The 24,041-nt window shown below is 37.0% G+C and overlaps 1 protein-coding gene across 1 annotated transcript in view; it reads right to left on the bottom strand.

Annotated features, from left to right (window-relative positions):
- The window catches only part of Lsamp (limbic system associated membrane protein), a 2,154,604-nt gene that overhangs the window by 1,413,373 nt on the left and 717,190 nt on the right, over positions 1-24,041 (bottom strand). The gene's annotated exons all lie outside the window — the stretch shown is intronic.

The following is a 24,041-nucleotide window of genomic DNA, read 5'->3' as shown; positions in this document are numbered from 1 at the left end:
GAATTTAGTGATCCAATTTAGAAACTTATGACTTTAGTAATTTAGGCTTGAACATTATGAACCCTTTAGAAATATTGTCCCATTCGATTTTCAATGGTGCTTAGTAACTTACTCATTTACATAATTTTTAGATTTAAAATTAATAAAATCATGACCTCTCTGTAATGCAGGCATTGGGATCTCTACACTAAGGATGGACAGGCTGCTACTTAAGAGTTCAGGCTCTAGAATCATCTAGCACATCACCTATGCGGCAAGTAGTTGTGCGCACAAGTCAGGAATAAAAAAGTTAGCCGGTGCCCATGAGAAAAATGTCAGATCTGAGCATTCTTTTTCAGACATATTTTGCCAGGTGTTATGTCTTAATATTCCATTTCTAGTGATCAAACAGCTCTGTGGTACAGAGGTCTTAAAGCCACTGAGGGGCTTAGGATAGGCCCTGGGGCAATGCTTCTTTTGATACTAGTTCATCCTCAAATTGTATGCAAATGTGAAAGAATTTAGAGGTTCTGCTCAAATGTCCCGATGCTTATTCTGTTAAAAGTAATAAATACATAAAGTGAAAGCATCTTTAAAATGATTCAAAATTAAAGAAAGTTTTGCCTAGAATAGGCAGGGTTAATAGCTAACATTTTATATATATCACAAATATTTCATAAAATAGAGTTTCTCATTAATAGCCAGTTTCATGTGTCTTAAACCTATTTTATGGAGAATGCCTTTTAGCACATGGCTATTCTTTGTCAGAGCCTGGAAGTTGAAGTCTAACTCTCAGTATTGTCTAGTGTTAGAATATCTATTCACTTTTTCAACCCAGTTCAAAATATGCAATTGAGGAATTTCTTGCCCTCCATCCTAGTTAATAGATATGTCTGGTTCAGAGAATGCTAAAGGAGCCAGATTTCTGCCTTGTTTGAGTCACAGCCATTTTTAGAAATTTGAAGAGAAAATGATTACTTAAGCAAACTTCCTGGCACCATGCATCCAGGTTACTCCGTCATGACCTCCTTTTGCTTTTGCATCTAACTTAGAATTTTAGAACAGGGAAGAAATTTAGAGACCAAGTGTGCTGGTTTTTCTTTACATGTTTGAAAAAAGTCATACATGAAGAAGTCTAACGACTTATTAAAAACTTATCAATATGTTTCCCTCACTGCAATTGTTCCTGAGCGGTGTGGAGACTGTGAATGACCTTGGCTTCCATGGCTGTCAGGGTGTTTTGTTCTGTCTTTATAACAGGAGATGGCAGTGACTGAGTCAGAAAGATTCTTCCTTGTATATAGAGAGGTCAAAAAAGCTGTCATGTGGGAGATGACTTTCAAATCACGTGGTCACAGCACCTGCCCAGCAAGGTTTGTTGTTATCATTACATCTAGACAAAACTGTAAGTACTTTAAGGCAGTTTCAAAATCCACATTAGTCCAAACAACAAACTTATATAACTTACCATTTTTAAACAATATATGTTTTCTATTATGTTAGCAAGTTGGAAACTTCTAGTACACTGTCTGAATAATACTTTCTTCAGTACTAAAGTCTCCTCCTCCCCAATTTTATTATTGAATATGCACTTTACATGGACTGGCTTTATAAAAAAAGAAAAAAGAAAAGAAACCCTAAAGTATTCTTTTTATTCAGGTGATAAATTTGACTGACAAGAAAACTATTCATTGACCAATAGAATGCTTATATTCTACTTTCTGAACATTACATTTGCAAACAAAGCTACCTCTATTCTCTACTGCAATATGTAAATGAATGTCGCTAAAATAGAAATAGCTGGGGAAAGGAGCCCCAGACCTCCAGCCATTGTCAATAACAGATAGTGATGAAGAACATGATAAGCTAAGGTCGGGATGCAGAGAACAAGAGCTGGGTCTGTGCGCACCTCAAGGACACTGCTAAATGGAGGAGAACTGCCTCCGTCAAATTATACAGACCACTAGGCTTTGCTCTGCAAGCAATTATTTACTGCTTGAAAGCCAGCTCACATCAAGATAACATTTGCAATCTTAAACAGACTTGATTTTTAATATATAAAAAGTTTAAAGAACATCTTATTAAGTCGAAAGGCAAAGGAAATGCTACTTCAAATGGATGTCTTTACAGCATTGTTGATAGGGAAATTATTTGAACAGAGTCATGGAACATTTTAACCAAAGGCTTACATTTAATTCACCCTGTGTAGCATGTTTAAAACGCTCTTTGCAGAGAAAGATAGTGGAAAAAGATAAAGTTTTTTTTTAATATAAAATTGAGTACTGAAACGTAGGCAGGTATCAAGGCGAAGTAGAAGAAAGTCAGGGGATTGTGAATTACAATCAATATGTCATTTAGAGTGGCAAATATATGCCCAGTTATTTATGAAAGGAAAAAGTCAAGAAGGGCATGGAAATTAGGTAACCAGGGACCGGATTAAAAGTCTACGTCCTCATCTCTGAACATAAGTGAGTAAACAAGACCCATTCAAATTTCGTTCCCATGGCCAGAACCCATCAATTAACAGAGCTGTAAAGTTTCTACACTGCAACTTTCTAAAAACACTATATATCCTTTCCTTGGATTAGGAAAGTCTCACTGCATACAGAATATTTAAATAATGTTTGAGTGCTCGTAGGCAACCCCTAAAAGGCGTCTATTAGGCCAAGTTGGTCCTGATTGGCAGGTCATAAAGTAGGACACTGTTCAAATTTCCTGGACCTAAAGAGTTTATGGTCTACTAAGAAAGACATATAATTTCAAAAAAAATGGCATTAGCTAATTTCTTTGGTCATCTTACTAAATACCCAACAAAAAGTAAAATAAGAAGTGAGGTGCTTAGCCCCTGGGGGCACACATGAATAGGATATGCTCAGCAGACACAATATTCTGGCTCACAGCTTGAAGCAATTCTCCATCATGGTGGGAAAGGCACAGTGGAGTTCAAGTTAGCAGCAGCATGAGACAGCTTGCTTACATCTTGGGGATTTAGGAAGTGAATCTTAGGACTGGAAAAAGATTCAGCTCCAGAATTCTTCTGTCTCGCAAGGGTCCCCATTGACCAGGTAGGTTCCATGTCTGGAGCTTTTTTCAGGGTCCTAAAATATCACCTGGGGCTAAGTGTTCACATTCATGAACCTGGAACAGGGCATTTCACACTCAATTCACCACTAAACATCTAAAGCTCTTTCCGTTATGACTAAGGACAGACTTCACAGTGAGTAAGAGGGTAGGAAAGTCTAGAGAGAGGGCTTACTGTGTTCTGAGAGTGAATGATTGACAAGAAAGTAACTGAGCAAAGAAATGGAAGCCCATGGAAATGATCACTGCACATGCAGTGAAGACTTTAGAAACCTGGGATAAGGAGGAAAGGTTCTGCTTGAAATGGGAGGTGAGTAGGAAAATAGAACACAAGGATTCTATCAGAATACACGTGTATGAGCACAGAGCATTAACAATCACCTAGAAATGCCACTGGGACTTGCCTTTCTATGGCGTGGTGGAAAGTATTGGGAAGTAAGTGGGTCTGACTGCCTTTTTTTTCTTTTTCATTTTAAATACTGTGCTCGAGCAGCTGCCTTTCATATTTCTGATGCTTTCCTGATTCTGCTTCTATAATCAGACATTGTCTGGAAGCAGCCAAAGACGGAAAGGCCCATTTGAGTCTTGCTTGGCAATAAATGCAAGAGGAGATTGAGACAATGTTGGTATTTCAAAATAAAGGTTCATATGAAAACATGGAAGAAGGTGATGGTGTTTCTACAGCTGACACTTACAAAATTAGGAGCAAAAGACTATTCGTAAGCCTTTGTAGTAGGTAATAATCGTGTTCTCCAGTGACTGGATTGGTAGGAGTAACCAATGGCAGTTTGGAGAAGAACCTGAAGTCATTAACTCTACTAAGGCTGAAGTGCGGGATTGCCTTCTAGGGCGGAAAGAAAACAAGCTCTTAATTGAAAGACAAAGGGGAAGGAAGAGGACAAACACATTTTGTTTAGTTAAGAAGATAAATGAAATAAAGTCAGGGCCACGGTCTCCCTTTCTATGTACATTTAGAAGTTCTCATGTAAAGGATCAAGAAAGAGTACAAGCAAATGTTCCTGGTCAGCCTTTCTCAGGAGAAGCACTATGGACTGTGTATCTCAGTGATGCTGGAGGAAGAGAAAGTTCACAGAGCTTCGTAGAATTCAATTCAAGTTCACCAGGTGCCGTTTGCCTTGCCATTGTGTTATTTGCCAGGAACAGGTAATGACATTCTAGGAAAGAGTCACACTTTTCCCCCCTCATTATAGAATTTTCCTGGCTAGAAACGTGCACGGAGCCATGTGGAATACTATGCCTGTAAAGACCCCACAGCAGGGAGAATGTCATCTATACAGCTGTGTAGTTGGGTATATGTCAAATGAAGCCTCTTGGATCTGTTCAGGAAAATTAGTACTTTTCTCTCATTTATTTCTAACTAGGTATTTATAATTAAAGCACTTACCTCATTTTCATCCCATAATCTATGCCAAAATTTTAATTGAAATGTAACTAACTTGCCCTAAATGCTAGTTAAGCACAGATTCAGAGTTTAAGAGGCCAGGGTTCCCTGGTCCTTGAAGATTTTTAAAAATACATATGACCTTGAATTTATCAAAAGGACCCAGGAATTCCAAGCTCTTTCATGAATTTATTGTGCTTTTATCAAACTCAGATCCAAAACATAGAATATAAGTAGAAATTGTAGGACCATGTATATATCTGTGTTATTGCCTGCCTTTCAGCAATCCCCACCCTTTATTTAATGACCTTCCCACATGGAAGGCCCTCTTAGGCAAAAATTGGAGAAGCAATATTTGCCTTAACAATGTTCACAGAAACATACTAAAATTATTTTCAGAACCTCATGTTTTAGAGAAACATTCTATGGTCATAAAAATGAAGACAAATGCCCCAAATAAGTTTCATTTACTAAAAAGGCATTATTTACACTAAAAAACATATTTCCTCACTGTCTACCTCTCTTTCTAGCTTTATTAACTGGTGTATAATGCATATATGTAATATGGCTTAATACTCATTGCTTTGCAGAAGCTGAGAATAACCTAATATTGAAAAAAAGTATAAGCAATACCTAAGAAAAACAAAGAAGAGAAAAACAAATCAAAGTGAAGAGGCAAATGGTTAGGAGGGCTTTCTATGTTTCTGAAATCTTTCAGGCTACCAGACAGCTGAAGGGGCCTGCCTGAGATTTCACTGCAAAAGCAATGTTTCAGATATGAGGCTACACTTCAAGTTAACACAAGACTGTTTGATCTGTCAGTCAGTCATGTCGTGCAATGAACAATGGAATAGGGGGAAGTGTCATTGAAATTATACTGCTTTTATCCAAGTATATAAATATTTTACTTTTATTCCAGGATATTTTCTTGTACCTGTACATACCTACATATAAATCAGATTTTTTTAAGCTTCCTAGATCAAAATAAATTTTCAAACATTTCCGTGACTCATTAGTATAAATTCCTTCTGAATAAAAAAGCGTGTTGATATTCAAAGAGAAAGCCTATATGAGGCAGCAATGAGCAAATGCAGTAAGCTTCTAGGTCTGATGTGATAGCTACAGTTCTGGAAATGACTGGGTGACTGTGTAGCTTTTGTTAAGTATGACTTATGTACTGGTAGCCTTCCCTACGCTGTAGAATGAGGACAGGCCTTAAAAATGTATTTCATAATTTAACAAAAGCCCGAAATAGCAAGGATTGTGTGTTCTACTCCCAGAATAGTTGAGATTGTATTTTCTGAATGTTCAGGATACACATCAATGCCTTTCTTTACAAAGTTTCAAGGGAATTATTGTCTTTTGTGAGGGGTAGAAAATGTTTAACCTAATATCGAGGAGATATGTATAAGAAATGTTGATAAAGAAGGGAAGAAAGCATCAGTTTTAATCCCAGTGAACTTTGTATTGTAGTAAGCTGATCCACAGTCACCAGGGCTCCTGATAGCTAGGATAAATCTGTCTTTTATTGCACATATGTGAAAAGACGAAGAAAAGTATATATAAATGTTTGCAGACCCACAGTGATATTCTGGCTGAAGGAAAGTAAAACCATTCTACGCCAAAAACAGTGCAAACTAACGGAAGATGAAATGTTTTCCACTGTAGTATTAAAGGCTATGGTAATTTTGCTATTGCTAGTAACAAACTCCTTCAAAGGCTGTACCTGGAGAATAAAACTAAGTCAATGGAAGGATTGAAAAAGTAGAATCTATAAAAGGATTGAAATAAACCGAGTTACTTTATTTGATTGTTTTCCAGAGATTGGAAGAGGTCTTTATTTTATTTTTGCTTGGAATTTTGAATGCTCATCGTGTGCAAAATGGTATGCTAGTGAGTATGTCTGTAACTACCTACAAGGGAAACGAGACACTCTGTCTCCAGCGTCATCAGAGCAAGGTTAATGAGAGGGGGAGGGCAGCACAGAGAATCCCCCAATGAAGTAGATCAAAAAATGGCTGAAGCACCTGCACATATCTATACATATCTATATCTATATCTATATCTATATCTATATCTATATCTATATCTATATCTATATCTATATCTATATCTATATCTATATCTATCTAATTAAATGTTCATTCCATCTTAATCAAGAATTGTACCACTTAAAAAATATAGAAAGATGAAAGGAATCAATGCACAACCCACAAATCTAGAGGTTTCCTTGTAGCAAACTGTCAAATTGTGAATTTCACTTTGTGCAAACCTTTATTCCATTACTGAAAAAACTTCCAGTCCATTTGAGCAGAAATATTCCAAGTTTGGTTTAATGGTCAAGTAATGTAAGTATACAACTTAATTCATGTTGATAGGAAGCTACTGCTACTGGATTGAGAGGAATCACATGAGTCAAAGTAAGACAGTCATGGTCATGCTCTATGCAAGTCATTGTGGGTTTTTGATTTATTAGAGGATTTGGAGCTTTGGGGGTTGCCAATTGACTTTTATTATATTAACATCATTTTCCAAGGAGACTATGGTATTTGGTAACAATGAAACTACAAAGAATTTTGTCTATGTTCGTGAACATACTGTTTCAATATGGGACATAAGAAGTCAGAGTGCATATAAATATCTGTTGTAGGAAAGAAAACCAGGGATATTTAGAGAATCATGGGGTTCCAGCAGATATTTAAAGATTCATAGGTCACTGACAATGTCTCTTCTCTTTGGCGAGGATTAAATCTTGCATATTCACTGCAATATTCTTGCTTATACCCTTCCTTCTTAAACACTACTGGAGTACTTTTTCTCAAGGAATTTGCACAAAAATATAGCCACATCTATTGCCTTTCAACAGTACATTTTTGTTTATAGTTTGTTTTTTCACCCTCAAATTTTTCAAAAGAAGAAAAGCATATTATTGTCTTAACTACTTAAGAAGTGTGAGCTTTATTTCTTAAACCAATTTCTGACTCACCTTTCATTTCTTATTAATCAATTCATTTTGTGTTTTACCGTGATTATCTGTTTTCCGGGCTGAGTTTAAGTTTTCTACAGGTCTCAGAAACGTGAAGTAGGGGTGACACACACAGCTGGAGAGAACAGTGTAACAAAGGGGTAGCTGATCCAAGTTCATGATTAAGAAATAAATGCCAAGCCTCTTTGTAAGGCTCCCTTATAGTACCCTGTGACTAAATTTGTCTCAAACATAGAGTCATAATGTCTTAGCATTCATAACTTCTTAAGCAAGATTACTTTGAATTTCTCCCATTGTTGACTTGTCTTCATCATCACCTTATGAATGGCAAATATTCCTACGTACAATTTCTGAATTGCTCTATGATAAACACAGTATTAAAATCCCATTAGCTTATCCATAAAAAGCAGTTAAAAGTGGACAAAGGGACAAGCATTATAGATCTTGGATTAAAACATAAATTAGAATGTATCCACGCTTATGCTATACAGGGCTTCATTGGGAATATTAAATATCAGCTCAACAAGGTATCGACAGTGCATCAGAAAGTTTCTTCTCCTACCTTTACTTTCATCCTTCTGTTGAATGTCCGTGTAACGTGTATTTTAGAATTGCATTTCAGAGCACCCACCACTTCTAAAACAATGTCACTAAGATGTCATTTATGCCAAACTAATTTCCACATAAGACATAAGCCAAAGCCTGAAGCCTATTTTTATGTAAAGTGCAATCTAAAGCCTTTTTATCTGAGTAAATTATTTTTCCCCTCTATTAAGTGCTTACGGCTTTCAAACATGTGCACACACTTTCCTTAGCCATGTGTATAGACATAATTCTTTCAAACCTTCCCAGCAAGTCAGTGTCTTTCTACTAATCAACTGTGAAGTTCCTCTCTGGATTTCTTTCAACCTGTCTACTTATTTTTAGTAGTCAGACTAAACCAAACAGAAGATAGCATTCTAGAGTAGACCTCATGAATATCATTGAGAGTACAACTGTCACCCTCTATTCCATGACAAATGTTCTAAATAAATTGTACCTAAAAATAACATTAGACTTTGGGTGCCATGTCATACTAAAGGTATGTTGTCTTTCCTTCGTTGGATTCTCTTCTGTCTCAGTGGCTTCTCAGTGTACCTAGGATATATTGTCACCAGCTCAAAAATCATTAACAAAATACCTTTCAGTGTTTTTAGTTCAATACATACCCATGAAATCTTCTCAGTGCCATTAACTCTATTAAGCACGAGAAGTGTAGCAATGAAGCAAAAGCTATTCCCACAAAGGACGCAAATATGTAAATGTAATTTGAGTCTCACTCACTGTTTTGGGTGTGTGCCTTCTTAATACACAGCCTGCTCTTGCTTGACCATGTTCTGAAAACACTGCACAAAATGGTACTCTTTCAAGACTTCCTTAACAAACATCTCATTGGCTTACTACTTTCTTGATGCTGTGAGTAAAAGCAAGTTAGGAAGACCTAGAGACAAATAGAAGGATGGTTTAATCGTCCGTGGGTGTTTAGTTTAAATCCTGGGTCAGTTAGAGGGTTTAAGTTAGAACAGCCATAATCAGGACAGCACATGGGGCTTGAGCAAATGACTGAACTTAAGAGTACTCTGCACAGAGTCATATTCCAGAAGCTCAGCGAGGTCTGTATTACTCACTGACGATTCTATTTTTGTCTTTGTCTCTTCAGTTAGTGCATCCTATGCATGATGTCCACCTATTTTCTATTTAAATGCAAACGTTTGCTTTCACAAGATTAGAAAAGAAACTTCATCTTTAGAAAGCTCAATAAAGACACCCCCCAAACACACACACATTGAAGGAGTTAGATTTTTTACTCAGTTAAACTAATAACCTTTTGTCGGATCACAATATTCACAACGTCTTGGCTTGAGATAGGCAAGGCTCACACATAATTCAAAAGGAAAATTAAAAAAATAGCATAAACCTCTCAGTGTCTTCATGCACAAAATCGTAACAGTAGCATCTCAGTACTAAGTCCCTGCTCTAAGAACAGAAGGTAGACTGCTACAGTTTTCTCACTCAGGGTCCGCCATAGCAGGCTCCGTAAAGACTGACTGTGAGCGCTGTGTAATGCAATGACACTGTGTAATGCAATGACACATGCTTGGGCTGAAATTCCTCCCATCAGAAAGACACGCCTAGAAGGTGAGCAAACCTTCTTCCATTGTCGTCCTAATAAAAGTTTATTTGCACATAGTACCATTCACCATGGTCAACAAAATGCTCATTCAGGATTTTTAGGGCATCCTTGACCTTGTTTACTGAGTATGAATTTTCCAGCATCATCTCTCTAGTACGAGGGTGGGTGAACCCCAGGTTGTGAGGCGTTGCTGGGGTAAAGGGTCTGTGCTGTTTTGGCCCCGGTGTTTGCCTTTGTCCTTTTGACCTTTCCCTTGCTCTGTGGCTCCTTCTAAATATCCCAAGACTCTCTTCCTCTGTAATATTGTGGGGTGCAGGTGCTGAATAATTTTGCATTTTGGGATGACACCTTACCAGCTGATAAATTTTATGCTGCAGTTTTCTCTAACCTAGATTGAAAACCTGTAAATCAGACACTGCACTGTCTCACACTACCTATCCTTCCCACATAAATCATTCCCACATAAATCATCAAAATGACCTGCCAGCTCACCACGAGTCACACTGCCAGGCCCTCCTCCTTTCAAATGGTGTTCATTTCATCTCAATTGGTATCTAATTCCATGATAATAATTCAATGAACAGGAATTAACTTAAAAATTAGAACTCCTGTGACAGAGTCCATTTAATACTAAAGGGAACGAAATAATATTTCTTGTACCTAGATCTATAAGAATTTTATTCTAAAAAAACTCACTGGGTATGTTCAAAAGGGTTTAATGAAATTGGTTTTTACTTTGTTTATTTTTGTGATTTGTTTTTGTTTCTGTTTTTGCTATTCAACTCTTCATCATCTGCAGGAGGAATTCATGTTTCGTCTTGTGTCTTCTTTATAATAAAATCTATTAGATCTGTTCCTAATCACTAAAATAGCATATATTGGCCTCAGACTTCTTATTCTGTGATATCCTGGATTTATCTTTATATTTCTTTTTCTTACTTGTGAGATTCTTAATTTAAGAACTTTCCTAGTAGTCTACACATGTTTAATTAAGCGGCTTATGCTGTGGCCCCATGACAAATTCCCATGATATCTTCTTTAAATATTTTTATTTTTCAATTTTTTAAAAATATGTTTTAAAACAAGCATGTTTAAAAAGCTGCTGCTTTTGCAGTAGTTTCCTTTTTGTTCAGGATTTTATTTTGCCAGTTCCAACTTACAGTTATTCAAGCATGTTAATATTTGCCTGTCAGGTATTTTGACAGGTAAATATTTGTATATAATATTGTCATACACAAACCACAACATATGGGTAGAATATGTATCAGAGGTGAATTTTTTACACTCTACCAAAATATCTGCCTGACAATAATTTCATAGTTCAACAACTTTTTTTGTGAATTTGCATTGACCTGAATACTTTAGCCAATTAGTGTGTTTGCTGAAATGGTTTCTTATTCACTTAACATAATTACAGAGCTGTGCTCAGAGCTGTGAGTTAAAGGTTCTTCAGTAGTCCGTGATTAGCCCTTTGTTTGACACTTTATAATTTTAACAAACAGGAGGGAAGAACCAGCTTTTGGTCCAAATAGCTTCTTCTGTAAACTACCAGGCTAACGACCTTGAATGGGAGTATCTCAGAATAAAATTCCAAATAAATTGTCCAGGCACATTTTAAAGATCTTCTCTGAATTACTCTGCAGGTAAAAGAAAACAATGCATACTTTTTCAACAGAGAAAAATATAGAAATATTGTTTTTTAACTATTTAAAGTATTGTAAGTCAAGAATGGAGCCCCCAGGTAGTAGTTTCATGCAGAGCTTGCCATGGGCTTGGTATGTAGTAGGTATAGAAGACACACTTGCTGTATAGAAATTAGCATATAAGAGTTCTTGCAACTCATTGATAAGTGGCTATTCGCCCAAATGCTTGAATTACCCTAGATGCACAGAACACAGGAAACTCAAGAAGGATGACCAAAATGCAAATGCTTCACTCCTTCTTTAAAAGGGGAACAAGAATACCCTTGGCAGGGAATAGGGAAGCAAAGTTTAGAACAGAGGCAGAAGGAACATCCATTCAGAGCCTGCCCCACATGTGGCCCATACATATACAGCCACCAAACTAGATAAGATGGATGAAGCAAAGAAGTGCAGGCCGACAGGAACTGAATGTAGATCTCTCCTGACAGATGCAGCCAGAATACAGCAAATACAGAGGCGAATGCCAGCAGCAAACCACTGAACTGAGAACGGGACCTCCATTGAAGGAATCAGAGAAAGGACTGGAAGAGCTTGAAGGGGCTCGAGACCCCATATGAACAACAATGCCAACCAACCAGAGCTTCCAGGGACTAAGCCACTACCCAAAGTCCAAAGGGACTGACCCTGGGCTCCAACCTCATAGGTAGCAATGAATAGCCTAGTAAGAGCACCAGTGGAAGGGGAAGCCCTTGGTCCTGCCAAGACTGAACCCCCAGTGAACGTGATTGTTGGGGGAGGGCGGTAATGGAGGGAGGGTGGGGAGGGGAAGCCCAAATAGAAAGGGAGGGGAGGGGTTAGGGGGATGTTGGCCTGGAAACCAGGAAGGGGAATAACAATCGAAATGTAAATAAGAAATACTCAAGTTAATAAAGATAAAAAAAAGAGTTCTTGCAAAAAGTCTATAGTAAAATGGTAATGCTGGTAAGCCCTGGTGCTTATGTAATGTTATTTATGTAGTAGACAGGTTATTAAGTACTCAGCTTGTATTCTATAATCCAACCTCACAATGACTCTAAGAGGAGGTAAAAGTATTAGCTCCATTTTCTTTGGTGAAATATACTGAACTGTAACAGTCAAATCCTACAATTGAAACATGGCAGAGGTGAAGATTTAACACAGACACTCTTAACCTCAAACACTAACCTCTGGAAGTGGTGGCCTTTCCTCTCATGGTCAAGTCTGGGTCTAATAGGTGGAGAAAATGCAGGGAAGAGTTCAAACAACGAAGCTGATCAACTGCACAAAGCTTCCATTCTGAAACTCGTATTTTCTGAGCTCTCAATGAGTGTATTTTGTTGAAGCCTAATCTGGTTTCTGAACAGGGAAGTATCCCCATCTAAGAGGAGAAAGGGTTAAACCAAAGAGGAGGAAAGGAGCTAGAGATCCTAGTGGAAACCACCACAGTGTGTGGATAAAGAGCTGAGGCACCAGCTAAAATTGAGAAGCAATGTGACAATTTATAGATAATGCTCTCCAGGGAAATGATTCAGGGTGAAACAGTACAGCAGAATCAATAGTCATTCTTAATTTAGAAAATCTTTGATGGCTTTAAGAAATTGTATAGTTCTACTTTATAAATCACCCCACAATGACAATGAGAATAGAATTTCCATATTGACAACTTTAGACTGAACAAGGTATGAAATACATTGCTCTCAGCCCTGTTGCTTCTTTGTAGGACAAACACGCTAAAATTTTTGAGCTGAATTATTAGCAAGACAAAGGATTTAAGCCAAAACCCTTCTGAAGAATGAGAAGAAATCAAACAAAATGGAATCTTACCTGTCTCAGGGATCAAATGGGAAAGGCTATGTCTACTTCTTCCTCGGGGAGGGGGGTGTTGCTGAGCCCTGGCCTTGGAACAGTGGTCAAGAGAATGCTGGTGTTAGGTGTTAAACCTAGTTTTGCTTGCTCACCTGAAGCTGCTCTCTAAAGGTTCTTGATATTCCCACAATGCCTCTTGAGCACTCGCTCTAAATACGTTGGCTATCCAACCACTATATTCTGGCTGAGCTAGGAAGAGTGTTGAAAATGAACTGAGGTTTAAGAAAGAGTGGAATATTTTTAGCCCCAACTGTGTAGTACAATGAGGCCCTTCACGAACAGGAGACTTAGGATTGGGTTGCCCAACCTTTCATCCAGTTTAATGATTTTCTTCTTTAGCTTAAAGTCCATGACATAATTTTCTACATACCATTCCACCACAGGATGTGCGCTGTCCTCAGTAGTATTCAATGCCTAACACATTATGTGCTAGTATGCACATTCTTCTAACACTCTTCTGAGGTGACTTTTTTTTTTTCTTGAGGAAGAAGGGAAATCTAGAGCAGTAATTGAGAACATCGTTTGTTGTCACTGATAATTGCTGTCCAAATCAAATATTATTCTGCTGAAATTTCACTCTGTTTTGGCCTACATAGACTTCCAATTATGTCAAAATATTTAATCTTATATATCTGTATGTGTCTCTGCATATATAAATTCTATAGGAAGCCAAAGTTACTGAAATATTTAACATCTGCTCAGTCATAATTTCGAGAGTACTTAAGCATAATATTTTCAATATTAATTCGCATGGAATATAAAAGCTTCAGCCCCAACATTTGTTCAACAGTGTTAAGTTAATCGGCAAACATCCATTTATACAAAAACACCTTGCTTGTAGCTGTGACTGAATGTGATGACGTTAGCAGCAAAGCAAGGGTAGGAGACTGTGGCCGGGGTGTTAATTACAGGAGGATGGGTGGTAAGTGCAGATACTGAAAGTAAGGAATGAGAGATAGAGAGGGAAAATAGAAAACAGAGACCCTCCTGAGAATAGACATGTAGGGGAAAGATAGAGTTGTAGTAGGCACGCAGAAGAGACGAGGATAGAATTAGGAGAATTTCCTCATTTCACAGACTCAAAGTTGGACTCAACACAAGAGAAGTAACTAGCTTTGACATAGAAGGTGTTTATTTCTTCGACTAGAATGTCTTTATATCTCCCTTTGCTTCTCATCTGACCTGCCATTGACACTGCCTTTCAGGTAAGTGTCACCTTCATCTTAGACCTTGTCTGTTCCTGGCAATGGCTGAAAGGCACTCACCCTGGACTCCTGTGAATATATCATCTAATGAAGACATCTATTAATATAGGCACATTACAGCTCGCCATCTGGCTCTGCCTCTTGGACCCTTCTCCTCCCTACAGATCTGCACTCACACAGCACACTGTGCCTAATCAATTATTTATCCATTTCCCTCCCTCGCTGCTGCTAACAGCCCCAGCCCAAGCTCTGGGCTGCAAGGCAGCTAAAGGCTGATGGAAGACATTTTCTCCACCGCAACCAAACATGGAGCTTGCATTTTCCTTCGCCTGCCCTTGTGTCTTGCCCTTTGTCTACTCATTCTGTGTGAGACACTGTATAGTACCATACAGACTGAAGCTACATTTAAAAAAAAATAGTCCCTCCTATTTCCCTCTCACACCTGATCCTGGCAAATTGGTAAACTTTGTGTTGTTCACCTAGCATGTCAAGTCTGGATAATAGGAGCCCCTCTTACCATTACAAAAGGCTCGTTGTGTATATTAACCGGATAACTAGGTTAAGGGTCTTAGGCTGGTAGCTGGTCTACAGTGTGCCTTATGGTTATTATTTCCTTGTTGATGTTTTCTTCTTTTTTATCTCAACAAACACATTCTCTGCTCATTCCTTCTCACATTCATCCTCACTTCTCTTAAACTCCATGTGGTAAAAACAGTCTTTATCTCATCCCCATTACTCTTTATGTATCGGTCCAGCCTTTCTGTGCTAGACAGAAGTGATGTATACTCCCTCTGCTTCGCTTGTATTCCACCCCCATTTTTCTTTTTAGCTTTAATCCTGCTGGTGCACTCTTGTCTTAACTCTGTGACATTCTTCATGCCTGACTGTTTTTTGTCATTTCAAAAAGTTTTTTTTCCCAAGTTCAGACATGCTAAATAAATAAATAATTTCCCTGAACCTTGTAGCATTGGTTACTTCTTGAAAATAAATTCTTAGCTCAGTGTTTGGATTATTGAAAAGATATGAACTATTCCCTCTTGAAACCTGGCTGGGTCTGAAGTTTGTATCTGTTTGTTTCCAGTGGTATGACAGCTTCTCCTTATGAAAAGCACCCAGAGAGGTGAGAACCCTTCCTCTCATTTGCAAGCGTTTCCTCTCCCTCTTTCTCTACCCCAATTACGATTTCTAAGAAATATCAGTTTGGGGGAAGAGGTATGGAATTTAATTAGTTGATTTAGCACTAGGCATCATACTTTCTCCACATTAAAAAAGGATTACTAGAAAGATTGAATCTTCAGGAATCAAATTATTTTGATTCAGTGTTTGTCTGGATATTTGGTTGAATGGTCACTGATCTTCATTTGTCTGGTTGGAAAGGAAAAGCAGGATGTCTGAATTCTACATTTTTGTACGTTTAGCCTAATTTTCAATTTTACATATGAGTTAATTTTTTAAGTTCCTATAACAAAGAGTTTTATGGTTCATTTGCATATTTTGTCTCTGTATCCTTTTTCCATTCATTCCCTCTGGAATATATGGAGTCTCCTTGAGCACTGAGAAAGGCTTAGTCAAACGCAGATGCGCCTGTCTCCTGACTTCCTCCACTCAGCTTACATGAATACACATGATTTTATGAGACACCAAACATCAGGGACAATAGTCACAACTTGGCAGAGTTACAGTACTGCAGGGGAACACAGGGCATTGCCAAAATGCAAATATCTACGGAGTGCTCTTCCTCAGGGCATGTAGCGCTCTCCGTGTTTAATGATGATATGGTTTGGGGCTTGTATCTAAGCGAATGGCTTGCTGTATGTGGTTTCATTTTTTTTTCTTTTAAACTGAAGAAGTAGAAGAAACTGAATATTTATACTATCTTTGATTTTTTTTTCCTAAATTTTCCACCAAACTGCTTGGCTGCACTTTAATATTGTCATTAATAATTCAAATTAGAATAATGTAATTAAATGCCCTTGGGCATCACCTGCAAGTTTCTCTACAACTGTGATGCCCTGGGGCTCCTTGATCTTAATGGCCTCATGGTTAGTACTTCACTTGGATGTACACAGCCTCGTATTTTTATTTCTTGCCAGAAACTACCTCTCTGCCACAGTTGTTTGGCTCTGACTGCAATTAGACTCCTGCTTTAGTGTGCTGTAAAAATCCCATTTGATGATCTATATCCATCTTCTAGAAAATGTGATGCCGGCTGAGGACTTTCACACATGGCATAATCCAGCACTAGGGGAAGAGTATCTTGAATTCCCCATGCCTGATGAGGCTGTCAGTGACATTAATGACTCCATGCATTAAGGGTGCCATGGCCACTTCCTCTATTGCAGTATCACTGAGGCTGATTTGAGCAAAGAACAAAAACACTATTCACTTCACCCCTGGTGAAAATGTTTTAAAAGCCCATTTCTTCTAGACTCAGGAAGCAAGAATTCTTTTACATGTTTACAGAAAGGCACAGGGGTACAAGGGATCAAATGAGAAATCAAGAAAGGAGAAATCAAATGGTCTCATGACCTCAGAAGGCTTGATGGATACTCTATTAGAAACACAAGGTCTAGTGGGGTTGCAAACACGGACTAGGTACCTATCATAGAACATGTACGAAGCTGGATGAGGTGCCATAGTGCACATGGAAGTTAAAGGACAATATTTTGTGGACGCTATAGTCTCTTCTATAGCATGTTAGCCTTTTCTTTTTCTATTCCTTCCACAGTCTGCATCAGTGACTTTCCATGATGAAGGCTGCTCCCTTCCCTCCTTATTCCACATGAGTTATCTACCCTGCTTATAATAATCTGTAGTCTGAGACCAAGGCTCTGAATGTCTTTCCTTGGCCAGGTCAGCAAAGACTGCAGAACGATGACTATGTTGGCAGAGACCCAGGAAAGAAATTTGATTTACTCCCTTGTCACTGTCCAGTGACATGGACTGCTACCTTGTGTGTCAAAAAGCACCCAAGTGACTGCCACTGAAACCATGAGAAGGATTTTCTTCACAGGAGAATTCTACAGCTTTGTTTTGTATCAGCCCTGGGGGTTGACACTAGAGCTTTGGTCAAGCTCCGTAAATAGCCCACCAGTAAGAGTCACAATAGTGGCCCAGCCTGGGACAGACGAACTAGTGAGAAGAAGGCAGGCCTCAGCACTCTTGCTCTTCTGCTGCTTGTACGTGAAGTTTTATCCAACCATGGAAGGAAGATAAAAATATGTATGGCTTGCCTGGCATTTTAAAATAGATTCATGTTTGAATGATGCCTTTCTTTACAGCTTTGATGGGGTAACATGGCCAAATCATATTTATTTAGCAGCTTTTAAAAGATTTTAACCTTCAGCCCTAATTTGAAAGCTAATGGGAAATTGTGATTCATCAAGAACTTTCAAATTAGGGATCATTACTTTTGCTACATTTAAATTCCAATTACCTAGTCTACTCAATTAATCAGTCTTTAAACAATATTAAAAGAGTCAAGGCTTGTCATTCTTTTGTCTCTGATGGAAGATGATTCAGCCAAGTTGGTGAACCACTCTGAAGGGAGGTAATTTAGTATGGCCTACCAATATTCTTCACTTTGCTTTCTTTACCACCTTTTTCCAACCAAGAAGCACCATATGTCTGTGCTGAAAAGTTTTCTGCCATGTCCCTGTCCCATCTGGCTGTCATATGGCTAATTGTCCCAAAATAGCTAGATAAGGCAATAGTTAACTTTAATGATTCAACTTAAAAATATGGTTAGGCAGAGTGAATGCATTTGTATGCTGTGTCCTCACATGGAGCCAAGATATGTGCTCTGAATGAATGTAATAACCCTTAAATTTTTTTTTTTTTGGTCAAGTAACTCTATGGTTTTTTTTTTCTTTTTTTCAGAGCTGGGGACCGAACCCAGGGCCTTCCTCTTGCTAGGCAAGCACTCTACCACTAAGCTAAATCCCCAACCCCTTGACCTTTTTTTTTCTATGGTTTTTAATATTCAGAATTACATGCACTATATTTAGTGATGAGAAATGGAAATGTTTAGTGTTATAATGATCTTGATCTAGAATTATGATACCTCCAGATTTATCAGATCATTTCTCTGTCTACCAGATAATGATAAGTGGTAATTACATGGATATCAACTTTAACATTTTGAGTGGCTCTGGGTAAGGGACAATGGCTGGATGGGTCAGTGAGTAAAGATATTTGAGGAAGAGACAACAGCACATTAACTCCATAAACACATATATTTGAAGGAAGATCTGAATCCTGACATTTGTCCGATGACCTCGACAAGAATTATGGAAATACCTCTGTGCACATGCATGCGGGTACTTACATGCACACACACACACACACACACACACACACACACACACACATACACACACACACACACACACACACATCCACGCACTCATAAACACTTTTGAAATATTTAAGAGAAGTAATTAGTAAAGAAATTATAATATCCACTTACTGGCTAGCAATAATATATTTATATCTGAATCATTTAATTTCTGGTTCGTTTTAGAAGTATTTTATTAGAATTTCTAAATATTTTATGTATATATGTATGTGTTCTATCAGTATGTATGTCTGTGTACCACTGACATGTCTGATCCCCTTAGTTGTCATAACAGGAAATCACATAGCCTGGAATTGGAGTCATAGGTGATTGAGAACCTATCTATGGTTGTGGGAATCAAACCTGTGTCCTCTGGAAAAGCAGCCAGTGTTCTCACTCTTTGAGACATATTTCAAGACCCTCTAGTCTTATATCAAGGTTGTTTAGCATTTTAGGTTTGTATAAGATACTGGGTGTGCATAATATATATTGGCTTTTCATAGAGGGTTAAGTAGTTCTTTTTCTAAATCAAGACATATGAGAATAAAGTCTGATATATTAGATTCTAAACCTGTCTATGTTAATTATATTCATATAAATGTTCAATCCACTGTTATAGTCTTCCTAAATTACTTCCTTCATATTGTCCAGCACCAGTGATTTTCATAGGTTAATTATTCCCCACATAAAAGAACACTAGCATTGGTCAGTCGAAGTGGGTACCTTATCATTTGATTAACTCTCCTTCTCTGGTTCAAAAAAACAGAGTAAGAACTGGGGTCATCAGTCATCTAAACGAACATCCCCCAACCAGAGAGCATCATGGACCATCAGTTCTGCATAGCCCACATAAAACAGGACCATTTCTGTTTGTAAAGAGACCAAGGGAGTAGGAGACAGGCCAGTGGTTTTACTCTTACTCTGGATCGTCATCTGCCCTTATCATCACCTACCATATAATCAGTGGGTATATTCAAGAGTGTACTTTATAAAACAGAATAACCAGAGTCAGAGGGAAGGTCGAGAGAATAGCAAGAATAGGCTTACATTAGAAAGGGACAGATACATTCTACCCGGTAGGCACTCATGATAAAATAATTCTTGTGAAATTTTTTTATCTCACACTATATCAATATGTAAAAGTAGAAAACTAAACTTTTTTAAAGATTTATTTTTTTATATAAGTACACCGTTGCCCTCGTTAGTCATGGCAGAAGAGGGCAGCGGATCCTATTACAGATGGTTGTGAGCCACCATTTGGTTGCTGGGACCTCTGGAAGAGCAATCAGTGCTCTTCACCACTGAGCCATCTCTCCTGTCCTAGAAAGCTACATTTTTAAAAAAAATCATATTTCGATGGATTACTGGTTCAGAGAAAACATCTATTTATTTAACTACAAAGCCTCCCCAGCACTCCCCACAAAAGGGAGTCTGGCATCATGGGGCATATCCATCAAATTAATCTTTCTAATTCCTGTCAGTCTGTCGTGTCTTTGTTGCTAAGCTTCTTAATGTGAGTGGATTATGATTTTTTTGAGCAGGTGCTTAATGGTATGTGTAGAACTACAGTATAAGTTTGAGTCTCTTAACTTGGTACTCAAGGGAACCTTAAAGAATCACATTTTCTGTCACTTTATTTGCTTGCTTGCAGATGTATTAAAAAAAATGGCTGAACATCCAGAACTCAAGAGGCAAATGTAGGTCTTGAATTCAAGGTCAATATGAACTACTTGTATGTTCTAGGTCAGAATGGACTGTATACCAGATAGTGACATTTAAAAAGTCCAAAATGGAATCTATTTGAAAATGGTATGCACACTATTATAAAAATCTTACCTTCCTCAGTATACAGTGAATTGTGTCAATATGACATTTGTAGAGACTCCTATTTTTCCCCTTTCTACACTTAAACATCCAACTTAGCAATGAATTCTTCAGGTCTTAGGTTGAGTTTGTTCTACACGATCTAGCCACATGTTTTAATTCCAACTGTTTCCTGTAGTGCCTAGAAACCATGACCTCATCAGCTCATCTATGACTACATCATCTCTCTACCAAGCTCAGTCTGATGGACCCCGTTGGCATAGAAGATTGATTTGTAACATTGTAAAGAAAGAGATACATCAGAGAAATAGATAATTTGTAGATATGTGCTACATAGAAAAACAGTCTCAGTTCTCAAAAGAGCAGTAAGAAAAGGACTTTACTGTTTTAAGGACTTGGCTTTGTTTTCCTCTTCTCCTTTACATCCCTGTCACGCTTATGAAAGAATTGTCTTGGCCATCCTATTTTAACCAAAGGTCATTACCATTGTCTTAGGATTCAAAAGCCTCAATATTGGTTATTGTTGAACGAATGGATTTATTTTGATTTCTTATTTTATCTCTCTGTTAGATCAAATTATATTCTTCACTCTTCATATGATATGAATGCCATTCTTGGAAAGAAAATCTTTAAAGAAAAAAATTATCATCTTGTTTACCCACATATATATGCATATGTATATATAAAAAAACAAACTTAAATTGAACTTATATATGCTCCCTTTTAATGCTCCAAAATGCTCTTCCTTTTTCTTTCTGCTTTGGAGATCAGATTATACATAGGTTTAGATTCAAAGACCAAAATGAAAGAAGGTTTTCAAATGGAATATCTGAAGTGGTAATCACAATAAAACATAGGGAGTGCTATAAAATCTGTCTTTAGGTTGATATCATGGGCACTTATGTACACACTTGTGTATGTATGTTTATACTGTGCTTATTTGATAATTAACAATCATGCTTTGAATGGCATGAGTTCAACTTTTAGTTTAAATTAAGCAATGTGTTTATGATCAAGCTCACAGTATGATTTTTAGGTCAAGTGAATTATGTAAAATAAATGGTTTTATTTTAGTATAATTGTTCATGAATATAACACACTTGGATGATTTTTCTACTTCTTTCCTCACTCTGACTTTTTCCTGCATGATCTTCTTAAATGAGAAATATTCTTTGTTTTTACTTCTGGGTTCTTTCATGACATATGTTATCTGCCACTGTTGTCAAAATGAGCATAAATAAATAAATGGTTCCATCTAATGAAATGGCATTACATTCTGACAGCAGTTGAATATGCATATATATATGTATATATATATATACAAATTTGAAAGTTAGTTTTTCTTAAGTATCAAAAAATTAATAAGCCTTTATAAAACAACAAATTGTTTTCAAGTCATACCAAGTGTTCATTAAAATAAAAATTTACTAAATCCCTATTTTTAGAAATAAAATTCTGGCCATATGAGATAAAATACAGGCTATACATTATATATAATTTTCATAAATAATACAGTGTATATAAAATAAATAAATTCTCACAATATCAACTAAATATAATCATATTTATTTTTAAATATATTAACAGTATCAAATATGAACAAATAAAATTCAAACTGTGGTGAAATTGAGAACTTTAATTCACATGTTTTCTTTGTAAACCTTTCTGGATTGAACATTTTGACAAGAGGCTTTTAAAAGAGCTAACCTATAACTTATCTTCTTACCTATAATTAGCAGTTTGAGATCTGGCTGTATGTATAATTTAATTATAAACTGAAGGAAAATCTTTACATGTCATTTTTAGCATGTTAGCATGTATGGGTGCATTCATTTTCTTGATTCCATGCCTTGGTTTTCAACAAAGCAATATCAATACAGTACATTCAGGAAATGACTCATCATTTCCCAAAAATATCCATGTAACACTGTTACTCAGCATACCCAGCATCTCATCATTGAATTCTAATGCCATCCCATTTCAAATAAGATCTGCTTAGCCTCACCCAGCCAGGACTCCAGCTTGATCCAAGAATTATTTTCAATAGAGTGCTTGTAACTAATAGCCATCTTTCCTTCCACTCCTTTTACCCATAGTGCTCATTGAGACAGATTCATATAATTCATCAGGCACACCAACACACACACACACACACACACACACACACACACACACACACACACATACATATGCACGTACACACATCTGTAGATGTGTGATATATATGTGAATGTCTGGATAAGAAAATTCTATTTTTAATATTCTTACCACATCCAAGTCTACCATCATATATATATATATATATATATATGAATAAATTACTAAAGCCTTACAATAACCATATGGTATATGTTTGACTTTCAACCAAATTATTAATTTGGGGAAGTGCTATAACAGGTCCCATATAAGGGACAGATGATAATTTCCTTGAAGAATTTCAGAATGATTCCAATCCTTACTAGAAATTCTTGTGGTAACCACAATAATATAAATTTTGCTTAATTACATTAAACTGATTGATATTATGGATTTCATCCAATGGTTCTATATGACTGAAAATCATGAGGAGCTATCAGAGAAGATTAAAGTAGAAAACTAATTTATAAAAAAGTTTTAAGGCATTCTCAATGTTATTCACAGACAAAATAAACTAAAACCATACATTTCTAGACCATTTCCTAGTAAAAAGTCCCAAGTCTGCACTTGATCATCAGACATTTTTGCAATCTAGAAAAATATTATAGATTTCTACTACTTTTGGTAAGGAATAGTCTCTAAGTAGACACTCTTCCCTCCCTGTGGAAGCCTATTTGCAAATCAGCATTAACCTAATCCAAAGAATAGTTTTGAATTGTGTCTATGGACTCAACAAAAGCAATATTCCATTCACATATGTCTTGGTTCAAAAGCAATTGCAGCCATGATTTTTCTAGAAGGTTTTCCTTTCAGATTGTTTTCCCAGGTACATGAGGGTAAGTCAGGCTTTTGCCCATTCAATTAAACATAAACCTGAATTAATAATGCAAAATATAAGCTCCTTCTCTTTACAGCAGAAGGAAGTAAAACCTGTTTCCTTTCTACATTTCAGACTTATCTACCAGCAACACCTATTCTGTCTTTGTTTACTATTTATTTACCTCAAAGTCTGAAAATCTATATGGAGTGGTATGTTGTATTTTAGGGTCTTGAATAGGCTTGCAAGATAGGAATTAGCAAGTTAGGACATAAGAAACCAGTTAAATTATATTTTCTAATTCTATTAGATTGCGTGTGCCTCATTGTATGGAACATACTTGTTATGCTTATTATTTATCTAAATTCAGATTAATTTTCAAGTATACATTTTATCTGGTGTAATAAACATTACCCACTCTCTTATTTGTCTTAAGCCATGGTGTGTTCTGTAATACCCAAATATCTGTAACCTTCACATCTATAGATTGCTCTTGACTGGCATGGTCTATCTAAGCCCATCAAGGCCCATGATGGCCCAAAGGCCCTTGAATTTGAACATGCCACTAAATTTAA

Source organism: Rattus rattus, chromosome 4, assembly GCF_011064425.1.
Source record: "Rattus rattus isolate New Zealand chromosome 4, Rrattus_CSIRO_v1, whole genome shotgun sequence".
Lineage (NCBI taxonomy): Eukaryota > Metazoa > Chordata > Mammalia > Rodentia > Muridae > Rattus > Rattus rattus.
This window is presented reverse-complemented; position numbering and strand designations above follow the sequence as displayed.